Below are 15,687 nucleotides of genomic sequence, written 5' to 3' on the forward strand. Positions count from 1 at the left end.
AATATCTTGGAATCATATTCTAGAGAATCAAATCAAGGAGCCAACACCCCGGCCAATGTTTTGGGTCACTTACGATTTTTGAGTTTGAGTCTGGTGTACCAAAATCACTATTGAAAAATTTAATTATACCCTATTGTAAACGTTCCCAAGTTAATCATAATTGAAAGAAAAAAACAAACTTTCTTGTGTAAGGACTCGCCATATGTGAAAAGCAATAATTATATCAAAATTATCTGTTTTTATTTTCTAACAGTAATAACCATTTATTATGTTTAACAAGAAGAGTGGATGTGTGTTAAACAAAATTGTAATACATTTGTATTATTGGTAAACGTGAAAAAAAGGTTGAACTTTTAAAATTGAAGATTCCATGCTTGACTTTATCTTTGATTGAAATTAACTGGAAGAAAAAATTAACTCAAGTCTTCACGAGTAGTTTCCATTAACATGCATCAGAAACATTGTTTTGGATAACCAAGTCCTCTTAAGGGTTATTCCTTTAATTTGTTATTAATCAAGAAAGATGTTAGGAAGATAATAAGGTAAAAAGAAAAAAAAAACATCTCCCAACTGATATGAGTGAAAAAGGCAGAACAAAATGGCAGTAGTATGTGGAGTACCAAACCAATTACAGAAGTCCAAACTTCCAAATGAGTTGCATGAGTTTATATGTACAATTCTACTGACCCATGTTACTAAATTACATGTTAGAAATAAAAGTGGTGTTAGAAAAAAACCAATGAAATTTACAAAATCAATTGACTGTGATGGCAGATTGGTGTGGCCTTCAATCATAAAAACACATTGCTCTGTCAATCCTTACATCCATATATCATGTTGATGCAACACCTCAATATCTTTGCCAGCTAGAAACTTTGTGTGCATGTTCATAAATCACAATTTGAGGTTTTAAAACAAAGCCTTTCACCTACCTATCAAATCCTCCCACTTCCAAACTTTCTATATAAAAGCCTACTCCTTCATGTCATCAACTCATCAACTGCACACTGCAATTACAATTCCTATCATTTCCAATATCATCCAAACCTTCATTTAACCAAAATGATGAAGAAGCAACGTGTCTTGTCCTTCTCACTAGCAGTGCTACTTTCATCTTTGTTTTTCACCATCACTTTAGCCCAGTTAGCACCAGCTGCTTCCCCTCTAAAGCCACCCCAACCTATCCCTACACCACCAGCTGCAGCCCCTAAACCATTGGTTCCCTCATTGCCACAGTCACCAAGTGATTCTACCCCTGACACTGCAGCTGTTGACATTGTTGGAATCCTGAGGCAGGGCAAGTCATTCAACATCCTAATCCGCCTCATGAAAACCACCCAATTGATCAACCAACTCAATGCACAGCTCCTCACTACTAAATCAGGTGGCATCACCATTCTTGCACCTGATGACAGTTCCTTCTCTGAACTCAAAGCAGGCTTCCTAAACTCTCTTTCTGATGGCCAAAAGCTCGAGCTCTTACAGTTCCATGTTCTTTCTGACTATGTGTCTAGCTCCAACTTCGATACTCTAACCAACCCAGTGAGAACCCTTGCAGGGGCTAAACCTGGAAAAGTGGAACTGAATGTGATAAGTTACGGAGGAAGTGTGAACATCTCAACAGGTGAGGTTAACACCACCATCACAGGCATTGTATATACGGATAAGCATCTTGCTATTTATAAGGTGGGAAAGGTTCTTCTTCCTATGGACTTCTTTGCTGTTGCCAAAGCACCTGCAAAGGCACCCTCTTTGGCACCAGAACCATCTGCAAGGTCTCCTAAAGCGGATAAGGAGCCATTATCCCCAGATTCCTCAGAATCATCTCAGACTAATCCCACAAACGATAACTCTGGCACTGAGAAAATCCATATGAATGGAAAGTGGGTGTCCCTTGTTCTTGGACTAGTTGTAGTGACTGCATTGTCTTCTTAAACAAGAATTGGATTTGAGGAATTTACTAAAATCCATGGCATTACATACCATTCAGTTAATATTCAAGAGTGCTATGATTGTGAGAAAGGAGTGAACACTGTAGTGGCGAATCATCCGATAGAGTATTTGTAATTTGACTGATTGTTGTGTCCCTCTAAATTTAAGTGTTTTTCTTTTGATTTATGATTTCTTCAGTGGTTTTTTCCAAGCTAAATTATGTCTTCTGAAGAAGAAATTAATAGAAATTATGTCTTGTCTATGTCTCCAATTCATTGAGCACATTTGAAAAGGTTAAGCAATTACTAGTTGTAAGGTTTGGTAATCAAAGAAAGTTGAAAAAGAAGATTCGCCTAATATAAACAAATAATGGTTGCATTGGAGTGCAAAATATTCCACTCTTCCGAAAAAGATTGAATTTTTCTCTTCTGAGTAGATTTAAGACCTTGTCGAGCATATGTTACATAGGGGTATCGGTCAAGATCAATGACCGAATACATACCTGTGATTGATATAATTTATACAGAGGCAATGTCCTTTAACATAATATGATTAATGTATCACAACATTAAATGTTACTTAACTCGATAACTTGTAATAATCTCGAGACCTAAGCTCACATGATCCACACCAATCAAAACAAAAGTACATATTGAACAATATTTATTAACTCTCAGTACCTTGTACCGATCTTAATCATCAAATTATCTTTTATAAATATCTCATCCTCATCAACCACTGAAGATTGAAGATTTTACGACATTATCAACGAGAATCAGTAGAAATGAGACTATACAGATAAAACACCTAGACATCCTCAACCTAGAACAATTTGCATTTCTTATATATGATATTATGTAGCTCTTATAACTTATTCTTCAAATAATTTTAAATATATCTTTTGATCTTTAAATTATTTATTATCATCATTGTTCTTACAAGGACCTAGAAAAAAATTGTCTTCGTCTTCCCCCTGTTGACCTCTCGGCCTTCGCTTCCGGACTCCCTTCTCGGTGTGATCTTTCGGCTTACTCGTTCTTGGTTTGTATTTGGTTTGAAAATCTTTCACGTTTTATTGAATTGCTTGACTGACACTTCCCGGTCAACTTTAATTTACTCCACTCGATCTTTCGGTTTTTGGTCTCGGCATCCTCTCACAGATGGGTGTGCGTACCTGAAAGGTGCTCCGATGCCAAAGTTAGATTCAGTTTTACAGGATATTAAAATGAATTCAACCTCCCTCACCTCTCAGGATGACCCTCTATTTATACTACTCTTTTATTGGGCCCAGAAGTTATTTGGGCCTTTTCTTTTTGTATTAAACATTTACTATACATACCTACATATTTGGGCCCCGTTTCATGGGCTTTTGCTTAATAATAATTTCCATTCTATTTTATTTCTTTCGTTATTTAGTTTACTTTCGGTCGGCTTAGTACACCTTGCTTTCGGTCGGCTTAGTACACCTTGCTTTCGGTCCAATCTCTTGGCCCAGTACAATCATCAATATGACTTCCGTCATTTTCAAATTTTCCTAAACATGTACCACGTGAAGAGTAGAAAGGTTAACATTAGATACTAAAATCAAAATTTGTAAGGTACCCAATTTTGAAAAAAATATTGAATATTTATTTAAGATAGTTTTTGGTAAACATTTTTTTAAATGAGGAATGAAGAGGCTTCTATTGTACATCTTCCGAACATAAGAATAACTATTATGCACCAAAATACAATAATAATTTTCACTACTAAAAAAAATTATTAAATAAAAACTAATTTTAAAAATAAAAAATAATATTATTTTTAAAAAATTTATTAATGTATAAATTAATTTATATTATTAATAAATAGTTTATAAACTAATATCTAATTAGGTATCGAGATTTTAATACCAATTTTAAAATTTAAATAATTAGTGTTCTTACAAGGACCTAGAAACAAATTGTCTTCGTCTTCCCCCTGTTGACCTCTCGGCCTTCGCTTCCGGACTCCCTTCTCGGTGTGATCTTTCGGCTTACTCGTTCTTGGTTTGTATTTGGTTTGAAAATCTTTCACGTTTTATTGAATTGCTTGACTGACACTTCCCGGTCAACTTTAATTTACTCCATTCGATCTTTCGGTTTTTGGTCTCGGCATCCTCTCACAGATGGGTGTGCGTACCTGAAAGGTGCTCCGATGCCAAAGTTAGATTCAGTTTTACAGGATATTAAAATGAATTCAACCTCCCTCACCTCTCAGGATGACCCTCTATTTATACTACTCTTTTATTGGGCCCAGAAGTTATTTGGGCCTTTTCTTTTTGTATTAAACATTTACTATACATACCTACATATTTGGGCCCCGTTTCATGGGCTTTTGCTTAATAATAATTTCCATTCTATTTTATTTCTTTCGTTATTTAGTTTACTTTCGGTCGGCTTAGTACACCTTGCTTTCGGTCGGCTTAGTACACCTTGCTTTCGGTCGGCTTAGTACACCTTGCTTTCGGTCCAATCTCTTAGCCCAGTACAATTAGTATCTAAATTTTTAATAATATAAATTTCCCAAGACAATCAAACACCTCTCACTAAGACTCAGTGACAACAATTTTCTTGATGTAAATATACAGACAGTATAAAGAGTGGTCATGCACCTTTCAAGCCAGATTTCCATAGATGAATTCCACACATCCAATTGATGTAAGATGATATTCCTATGAAACATGGTAGCAATATAGGTGCATATGTTCACATCTCTTAACAACAATACTTTCGTTCTGCCCTCATATCACTGCCAACTCAACTGCATATATCTCTCACCACCAATCATGATTGATGCAGCAATTTTCCCTGATAGGTAAGTGAAAATTGTTTTTGGAGCAAAGCTTTAATCAATATAACACAACTGCTACATGTCATTCTTTCACACCTCGGTATGAAAAGTCACAATGTCTCCCACACATCTTTCTTTTATCAAATTCACATGTTTCATAATTACTTGAATTAGATAGATAAATCATTTTACATAAAGTTTAACTTCATGTATATAAATTTAATATCCTAATAATTTATTTTATAAATATTAATTTAAAATAAAAACATTCACCAATCTTTTCCTTTGCACATTCATATTCAAATAACTTATATACAATACCTGAAAAAAAATATATAACTTTTGGGTTTGCACAATAAATAAGTAAGAAAAACACAAAAACAAGAATGAAAAATAACTTTTATTAACAATAAAAGGTTTTATAAACAAAGAGTTTCACACAAAATAGTGTACAATCCATACACATAATGGTTTTTATATGTACAACATAAACTAAGAAAATAACACAAAATAATTAAAACAATTAAGCTTAATAAATATTTACTATAGATGCTAGAGAGGCTCTAGATGACCTTTTGCTACTTACCATTAGACCATGACATTGTTTGACTAAGCTCTCCAGCAAATAGTCCGTTGAACATGATTTATAAATTATCACACTTCTTCACCTTGACTTCAAATTATAGAAGAACTCTTATCATCATTTTTCTTTGTCCTGAAATGAAAATTAATCCGCTACAAGCATCGTTTGAACTTTCATCTTGGTAAAGACTTTGTAAATACATATGTGAAATTCTCCTTCAAGTTTATCTTTTCGATTCTAACCTCCTTACAAAGTGTTCACCCCTTATGTAAATGTGTTATGTCTAGGTAGTAGATAAAATCATCACTGATGACTCAAGTTTCATCCCTCATCGATGCCACAAATTTCTCTTTAGAGACTTCCTTCAATGTCTTATCATCAAGATATAAAATTACGTCACTTTTGGCTTTGTTGATTATGTTAGCCTTCTCCTAACGTATACATTAGCATGCTGGTCTTACCCTTCAGAGCATGGGTACAACCTTGTTATCAAGATGACCTTTATCTTGATTCTCCACAATCCAAAGTCGTTATCCCTAAAAATTTCTCAATATCTGGTAATCATGTCTTCAACTTCTTGACTTTTTTTTTCCACAAACAACGTCAATTATTGAGTTTGCAACAATAACAAACAATAAAAATATAAGAACATGATTGAAAGAAAACACTTTTATTAATACCAAAAGATTTTATATACTAAGAATCTCAAACAAAATAGTGTATTGTCTATATACATAATTGTATCTATGTAACTATGAAAATAACAAAAAAATCACCAAGACAATTAAGCCTAATAAATATCTGCAATAGATAGTTTACATCACTACTAAATGGTCTTCAACTCCCTTTCATCAGGCAATGACATTGTCTAATACTGGAGTCTTCCGCGGATGATATGCTAAAAACATAATTTTTAAGTCAATCACCGAGTAAGAGTCCTATTTTAATTAACACTTCAATATCCAAAGAAAAAAAAATGAATGTTTACAACTATGTCACAATTGTTAGGCATATAAAGTGCAATAACAAGAAAAACATTGCACTTTGAAGGTCAAGAACGAACGCAAGACAATCAAAATCGACGACTAAACGTTAGATGTCGGCCAAGCATTGGATGAAAAATTCGTGGAAGCCAAGTCATTTTTTTGTAGGCCAGCACAAGCGACGCATGGGCTAAGCCAACGCAAAGCGGACATGAATATCATTGGCTACTCCAACGTAAAAGCCGACGTAATCGGGCCCATGCGTGGGTCAAACCGACGCAAAACTTTAAAAAAAAGGAAAAAAAAAACTTACGCAGGCTTGGGCAATGCATAAATGAAAGCAAAATTTTTTATTTATTTTTTGCGTGAGCTTGGCCAGACACATTAATGATTTTAAAAAAAATATATTTTTTGTTCTAGCCATTTTTACTTGTAACAATCAGAATAATATATCCCCAACCAAGTGCACAGTACACACTACAAGAAAATCATGAAATAGAAACCAATTTTTAGAGACCAAAATAATTAGTTGTAATAGTAACTGAATTAGAGACCATTTTAGAAACTAAAACAAAAATTGGTTTCTAAATTAGTTTCTATTATTTTCTATTATTGTTAAATAGTTTCTAAATTGGTCTCTAATTAGCAACCAAGGTTTTAGAGACTAAATTTAGAAACTAAATAATTGGTAGATAAAACATTGGTTGCTAATTAGATACCAATTTAGAAACTATTTAACAATAATAGAAAATAATAGAAACTAATTTGGAAACCAATTTTTGTTTTAGTTTCTAAAATGGTCTCTAATTTAGTTACTATTGCAACTAATTATTTTGGTTTCTAAAAAATTGATTTCTATTTGATGATTTTCTTGTAGTGACAGAATAACAAATCCCCACATTTACAAAAATCATTCAAATAGGTAAACAAAGTCATTTAGATAATTTTAGTCATCCAATCATTTAAAGTGAATATTAATACATAAAATAAAACTTAAAATTAAAATAAACCATAAAATAAAATTGTACTTTAGAAATTGGACATGGTGGAACAACGACGATGAAGACACTTTGGAACTGAAATGAAGAACAACAAAAACAAGTTAAGAAAAAATATAACATACAAAGAAGAGAAGATAAAGGGAGAAAGAAGACAACCGACGGGTGATGAAGGTGGGACTGGGCAGCGAAGGGCATTGGAAGGCGGCAGCGGAGGCAGTGAGGGACACGACAAAGTGAGAGTTGAAATGAAGAAGAAGAACAAAATAAGAGAAGAGAAGACAACCGGAGAAGAAAGAGCACACCGACGGTGAACAATGCTGGATTAGTGGCAGCGACACAGAGGCACTACAAGGTGGGGGCAACGAAATGCGAAGAGTAGACACTGCAAAGGGGTCAGCGAAATGCAAAAGAGTTAAAAAATTAGGTTTCTTAATTTGGAAAATAGGAGAAAATGAGGGCTCGCAGGCAACGAAATGTGCTATTTATATAGCACAATGTATGCGTGGAATAGGTGGAAACAAATTTTGCATCGATTGGCCGACACAAACCCCTACATATATATAAAAGTTAATTTAACTCAAGATATAATTAACAAATATTACATATAAATTTATATTTTTATAAATTCTTTCAAAATTACATAAATCTCTAAATTTAATAGATATTTAATTCACCATTTTTGTAATATTTTAAATATTTAATAAACTTAAATAAAACTTTAAAAAAAATAATTTAGTTTATAGAAAAAAAAATAATTTAATTTATACAACAAAATATTAATTTAATTTATACAACAAAAATAAATAAATAATTCAATTAAACTTTGGTTTGAAAAACCATTTATCGTTAGTGTTGTTTATATCTACTATTATCTAAAAATAATCAATTTATTAATGTCCGGGAGAAACAAAAAAAATAACTCTTAGGTGTGATATTGAAAATAAGGTTCCATTTCCTATCAAATAATTTCATTGAAGTAAGTATAATTGTATCTATGTTAGCATTTACTATACCCTTTTTTAACTTTTACAATCTATTTCTTAGTTCAACTCTTACCTTACTAACTGTAATAAAAAAAAATTAGTACATATGCTTCACCCAAAATGGCAATAGGCTAGGGTTATGAACTTATAATCCAACATCTGATGAACTTTCCATATAATGATCAATGTGACCCATGACTAAGTAAAATCAGTACAAAAAAAGTCATTAAATAGTAACCAAATTTAGAGACAAAAAATAATTAGTCACTATATTAACTAAATTATGTATTAATTTAGGGATTAAAAAATTATTCATATCTAAAGTGGTCTCTCTATTATATTAATAAAAATTTATAAAATGGTTTCTAAATTTGTACCTAAGTTAGTTACCTAAGTTTTAGCGACTAATATGTTAAATTTTAAATTAGACTCTAAAAGACTAATAGAGACTAATTTAAAATATAAAGTACTAAGTAGCCAAAATCTTGGTATCTAATAGTTAAATACTAATTTAGAAACCATTTTATTATGAATAATAAAAATTACTTTAGATACCAATAGTTTTTTTAGTTTATAAAATTGTATCTAATTTAATCAAATAGTAACTAATTATATTGGTTTCCAAAATTAGTTTCTATTTAATGATTTTCTTGTAGTGAATTAACCAAGGTTTACAAAAATATTATTAATAATTGTATGTGTGTTTTTAAAAGGGTTGGACCACCCCTGAAGTGTAATATTATTAATGGATAAATATATTATGAGAATCAATTTTGTTAACACAATTAATATGTTTTCACGTAATTTGATTTTTGGACACAATTTCTTGATTTCTTTAATTATACTGATTTTATCATATAATATCTCTGTCATATACATAATACCCTAGCTCCATTAATGCATTGATTTAATCATACAATATCTTCTAATTATATTACCTAAACTCTGATTATAGTACAAAATACCCTGATTAATGATATTCAAATTTTGACATAAGACTGTGATATGCCACATTAAAAACCTGGAAAAGCCAGTGTCAAAGATCAAGTGCATAAAGATTTATAAATAGATGACCACTCACAAGGAATAAACTCTACTCATATTTAGCATAATACTTACTATATACATTGAGAACAACATCAACCCTTAGAAGTAACCTCTTTTAAATTACAATGGACATCAAAGGGGTCTAGTTCAAAATAAATTATTTCTTTATCCATTGCAGAGATATTATGAGATTAAACTTTATTTAAGTTACCAATCAATGATTTTATCCTCACTTTTTTCTTTTCTTAAGTTTACTTTTATATTTTGTGACAATAATTGATTTTTATTTTATTTTTAAATATATCCATTAAATTTTACATTTTTATATCCCTAAATTTATGCATATTTTAAATTTTATATAACATTTATAAATTTAAGTACGTATTATTTTATTTACTCAATTATTATTTTTCTACATTTTTCAATTCTTTCAAAAATTTGTATGATAATTTTTTTAAATAATTTTAATATTGAACACTTAATAAAATAAATAAATTTAATTTAATTAACTTATATAAAAAATTTAAATTTTATATATATAAAATAACATTATATATATATTACAACAATAATAATAAATTATAAACAATAATAAAAATATAAAAATAAGTTACATGTTTAATAATAATTAAAATAAATTTATTAAATAATAATATCAATAATAAAAAAAAATTAATTTGATTTGAGAAAAATATTTTTTTTAATGTATTTATAATAAAAAAATTATTCAATAAAAATAAATATTTTTTACATCAAATATTTTAATTAACTTAAATCTATATAAAAAAAATATTATATTTTATTATTCAAATATTTTTAAAGATAAAGGTAAATTTGTAAAAATATATTTTACACATTTAAAAAAAATTAAAAATCTCCTTACAACAATCATATCACTAACAAATTTCAATAAACTTTCCTTACAAATCCACTCTAACATATTTTAATCCAAACAACCTCACTTTCTTTACATTTTTCTCTCAAATCACTTCAAATCCACTCCATCAAATCTTCTCCCCAATCCAAACACAAACTAAGGTTGTATAATAAAGCCTTTCACCAACCTACCATTGTCTACCACAGCCGGATTTCCTCTATAAAAGTCATCACCATATCGTTAATATATCAAGTAATCATTCCCAATATAATTTTCATTCCTTCCAAGTATAATTTAAACCTTCATCAAACAAGACAAAAATGATTAAACAATTTGGTTTCTCCACACTGCCACTCTTAGTTTCATTTTTGTATTCCACCACCACTTTAGCCCAATTATCACTAGCTTCTGCCCCTCTAAAACCAGTTCAACCTACCCCTACCCCACTGATGACTTTTTATGGCAAGTGCACCACTTTGTCAGAAGTAAAAATTATCCTAAGGACGAATATCGATCCCACAAGAAACAATGAATTATCAAGTACAATAATCGCTAAATATAGAACAAAACAATTAAAAGTGTATTGAGAGTGGTTGTGTTTGCGATGATTAATAAGAAAACAAACAAATAATTAGTTGTTTCAATTGGAAAAATAGGGATTAGGTTTCATCTCTCGCACTCTCATGTATTTTGATTAGCATGTCAATATTAAGTTCTTTGATTGAAATTGATGTCCATATAAAAATCATTTATATCGATTCCTCGCATATAGAATCCTTAAGAATGTCCCCTAACTATCGATCTCTCCCATAATTATAAAAACAACTTATAACGAAGCTCAGACGTTTAATAACAATTAACATTTCAAGTCTATTCCTAACACACTCAAATATGTTGTTTAGGTCCGAATCCTAAAAATACCTTCCAGACAGATTTAAGATTCTCAATTTGTCACGAAAAATTAAAAGTAAAACAACAATACCAATAATCAATCAAGAATTGAATATTAATATATAAGATATCACCTCAATACATAAGAGTTTGAGCAGATTACTCCCAATCCCAAAGTGTAGAATTAGCCACGCATACTTCTAGTACCTTCCATTCTCTCAATCCTCTCTATAAATTTACAATTAACACCAAATTTGCGAATAAAATATTCTTATTCAAATAAAACTCATACAAAATTTAAAAAGATATAAATTAATAAATTAAAGATGATTTTATACGTAAATTAACAATAAATCTTTATAAGTATCTATATTTTAATATGAAATATTATTGAAATTAGTGACTTATCACTCACTAAAATATTAGTGGAATTAGACACTTATTAGTGAGCTCCTAAACAGTCATTGGTTCCTCATTGCCACAGTCCCCAAGTGATGCCACTCCTGACACTGCAGCTCTTGACATTGTTGGAATCCTGAGGCAGGGCAAGTCATTCAACATCCTAATCCGCCTCATGAAAACCACCCAATTGATCAACCAACTCAATGCACAGCTCCTCACTACTAAATCAGGTGGCATCACCATTCTTGCACCTGATGACAGTTCCTTCTCTGAACTCAAAGCAGGCTTCCTCAACTCTCTTTCTGATGGCCAAAAGCTAGAGCTCTTACAGTTCCATGTTCTTTCAGACTATGTTTCTAGATCCAACTTTGATACTCTAACCAACCCAGTGAGAACCCTTGCAGGGGCTAAACCTGGAAAAGTGGAACTGAATGTGATAAGTTACGGAGGGAGTGTGAACATCTCAACCGGTGAGGTTAACACCACCATCACTGGCATTGTATATATATACGGATAAGTGGCTCGCTATTTACAAGGTGGGTAAGGTGCTTCTTCCTTTGGACTTTTTTACTGTTGCTAAAGCACCTGCAAAGGCTCCCCCATAACCTTCTACTGACGCAACAAAGGTGCCTAAAGCTGATAAGGACGACTCATCTTCTTCAGATTCCTCACACGTTAATCCCACCCAACAGAACTCCGGCACCGACAAAAACAGTGTGTACGGAAAGTTAGTATCACTTGGACTAGGGCTTGCACTTGTGGCAACAACTATGTGAAGTTGACGGGGGCAGGTGGATTTCGCAGCTATGAATGTCGTTCTTTAAAACACGCATGTTGCTTTTATATATACGTTGCTATTTTGTTTCAGACAGCCATTGTTTTTCATTTTTTTTCTTTCTCGTAAAAATCGATGTGTTAGCCTAGGAAGCGTTATCTGAATAATGCATAGTAAATATTCCCAACTCATATTTTTTATACAATCACTCATATCTAAGCATTGTCAAACTATATTTTTCTAATGTAAAAGGTTTGCATGCTTATGGAGTTTTCTTTACTAAATGTTACTAAATTATTTATTTTAAAAAAATTTAAAAACAGAAGTAAAATATTACTTTTAACAAAAAAAATTAAGTACACCATATCATCATCAATTAGTATCATTACAATCATTAAATAAAAATTAAAAAAATAATTTAAATAAAAGCAATTTTTTTTTACCGTTTTTATAATATTTTTCTTTAAAAATAGGAATATTACTAAAAAAATTAGAAGGTTTTTAGAGTGACCTTCATTAAGAAATCACTAACAGTTTTACGTTGAGATTTTGTTTGTATAAATTTCTGCGCTGAGAGTGAATAACACAAGCTTTGAATTATTTGGAGGAATTTGTTGTTGTTGAAAGAGAAGAAGGGAAAGATGTTTACCACGCTCACCCAAACTCATCTTTGTCGCAGTGTCTTGTTATTGTTCTTGCTTTTTACGCCGATGTTCAGCAGTAGTGGTGCTTCTTGCAAGGGTATGAAGTTCTTTCACACCCATATACTCTTTCTTATTGATTCAACTCTCATTAACCTTTGTAACTGTATTTGATGTGATGATATGATAAAGCAGATAGTGAAAGTGGAGAAGGTTTGGTGTCATCAACGGTTGGACCTATGTCAAGGCCACCAATCTGTTTTTACCGGTGTGAGAAATGCAGGCCCTGCAAAGCAGTTCTAGTAACGACGCCACCCGCCGCCCACCAGCAAACCGCCTCTGGTTCCGGCGGACCCAACGACTACTACCCTCAAGCCTGGAGATGCACGTGTGACGGCAAGTTGTACGACCCTTAAATTGATTTTCTCTAACTATCACGTATTCATTTTAGATATATGGTGTTGGACACTGAATTTGACACAAAACTTGACTTCATCTGAAATAAATGATATCTTAGAACAGGTTACGGATAAGTGTTTGTAAAAGTATAATATTATGTTAATCTGGGCTTCGATTTTCCTTTTTCTCAGCAATGAATTGTTTTCTCTTCTGTTTTATGAATTGTGTTTTAGCCTAATGATGAACTGTTTCTTTGTCCTAGAGTGATTACTTTGAACAAAGAATATATATATATATATATATATATATATATATATATTTTATTGTTGTTTCCAAATACAATATCTTTAAATAGAATTATAATAATCTCTCGTAAATGTGTTATAAATTATATAAAAAAACATTTAAAACTAAAACTAAATGTAATAATTATTGATTATTCAAATTTTAAAATAAAAAATTTCGATTGTGGATTGATCACTTTAAATAAAGAATATTTTTTATTTATTTTACTGCTATTTTTTTAAATAAATAATACAATATCTTCAAAGAGTTTTTTTTACTTTTTCAAATTTTATATTCTCTTTGATAAGTATTATACTATATAAATTACATTTAAAATCATAAGAAAAATGACATTCAAAACTAGAATTAAAGGTAATAATTATTGGTTATTCAAATTTAAAAATAAAAAACACTGTATTTTTGTCGTGGAGTGATCACTTTAAACTGAGATTTTTTTATTTATTTCACTGGTATTTTTTAAATAAGAATGCAGTATCTTTAAATAGTCTTACAATAGACTTCTCAATTCTACATTCTCTCACTACAAGAAAATAATTAAATAGAAATCTATTTTAGAAACCAAAATTAATTAGTTGTTATATTGACAAAATTATATACCATATTAGAAACTAAAAAAAATTATTGTTATCTAAATTAGATACCAATTTAGAAACTAAATTCTCTATAGCAATTGTTTTAATAGTCTAATCTCCTGGAAAACTGGTTTAAATCATTATCTATTTTTTCCTGTTTATTAATCACAATTCCATTTTATTATTATTGTTATTGCTAATCCTTATTGCTTGCAGATAAGTTTTGAATTTTGTTAACTGGACTCATTATTAGATTCTTTGGGAGACGACTTGGAATCATCTGACCACTTTTATACTATCATCTTTCTAGCATTGGACAAGTCTACACTGGAATCATATTAATTTGATAGCAAAACGACGACTATCAACATACAAAGAAGATAAGATAGGGAGAAAGAAGACAACTGGCAGGTGATGGAGGCGGGACTGGGCAACAAAGGGCATTGGAAGGCGGCAACGGAGGCAGTAAGGGTTGCGACGAAGTGAAAGCTGAAATGGAGAAGAAGAACAAAATAAGAGAAGAGAAAAGAAGAACCGGAGAAGTAGGAACACACTGGCGGTGAACAATACTGGATTAGTGGCAGCAAGACAGAGGCATTACAGGGTGGGGGCAACGAAATGCGAAGAATGGGCACTGGCAAAATGCGAAGAGGGTAAAAAAACGCATAGGTGGAAACAAATTTTGCGTCAGTTGGCCGACGCAAACCCCTACATATATATAAAAATTAATTTAAGTCAAGATATAATTAAAAAATATTACATATAAATTTATATTTTTATAAATTCTTTCAAAAATACATAAATCACTAAATTTACTAGATATTTAATTAATCATTTCCTTAATATATATTTTAAATATTTAATAAACTTAAATTAAACTTTAAGAAAATTAATTTAGAATACAACAAAAAAATAAGTTAATTTATACAACAAAAGATTAATTTAATTTATACAACAAAAATAAATAAATAATTCAATTAAACTTTGGTTTGGAAAACCATTTATCGTTTAGTGTTGTTTATATCTACTATTATCTAAAAATAATCAATTTATTAATGTCCGGGAGAAACAAAAAAAATATCTCTTAGGTGCGATATTGAAAAAAAAGGTTCCATTTCCTATCAAATAATTTCATTGAAGTAAGTATAATTGTATCCGTGCTAGCATCTACTATACTCTTTTTTAATCTTTACCGTTTGTTTCTTAGTTCAACTTTTACCTTACTAACTGCAATAAAAAAAAATTAGTACATATGCGCCACCCAAAATGGTAATAGGCTAGGGTTATGAACTTATAATCCAAAATCTGATGAACCTTCCATATAATGATCAAGGTGGCCCATGACTAAGTAAAATCACTACTAAAAAAATCATTAATAGTAACCAAATTTAGGGACAAAAAATAATTAGTCACTATATTAACTAAATTAGATACTAATTTAGAGACTAAAAAATTATTCATATCTAAAGTGGTCTCTCTATATT

General features: G+C 30.7%; 1 long non-coding RNA gene and 2 pseudogenes across 2 annotated transcripts; 2 read left to right on the top strand and 1 right to left on the bottom strand.

The window, feature by feature from the left end:
* Nucleotides 1-989: 989 nt before the first annotated feature.
* LOC150023023 (fasciclin-like arabinogalactan protein 11 pseudogene) lies at nucleotides 990-2,118 on the top strand (annotated as a pseudogene). The gene has a single exon (XR_016517767.1). The product of XR_016517767.1 is annotated as a fasciclin-like arabinogalactan protein 11 pseudogene (transcript).
* Nucleotides 2,119-6,035: 3,917 nt separating this feature from the next.
* LOC137810248 (uncharacterized) lies at nucleotides 6,036-7,741 on the bottom strand. Its single transcript, XR_011080859.2, has 3 exons — nucleotides 7,467-7,741; nucleotides 7,338-7,385; nucleotides 6,036-6,224 (listed from the first exon to the last, which is right to left on the bottom strand). It is a non-coding gene; the product is annotated as an uncharacterized LOC137810248 (long non-coding RNA).
* A 2,796-nt stretch (nucleotides 7,742-10,537) lies between these two features.
* LOC137810238 (fasciclin-like arabinogalactan protein 11 pseudogene) lies at nucleotides 10,538-12,286 on the top strand (annotated as a pseudogene).
* Nucleotides 12,287-15,687: the final 3,401 nt, after the last annotated feature.

This window comes from Phaseolus vulgaris, chromosome 11, assembly GCF_051622355.1.
Source record: "Phaseolus vulgaris cultivar YP4 chromosome 11, ASM5162235v1, whole genome shotgun sequence".
Classification (NCBI taxonomy): Eukaryota; Viridiplantae; Streptophyta; class Magnoliopsida; order Fabales; family Fabaceae; genus Phaseolus; species Phaseolus vulgaris.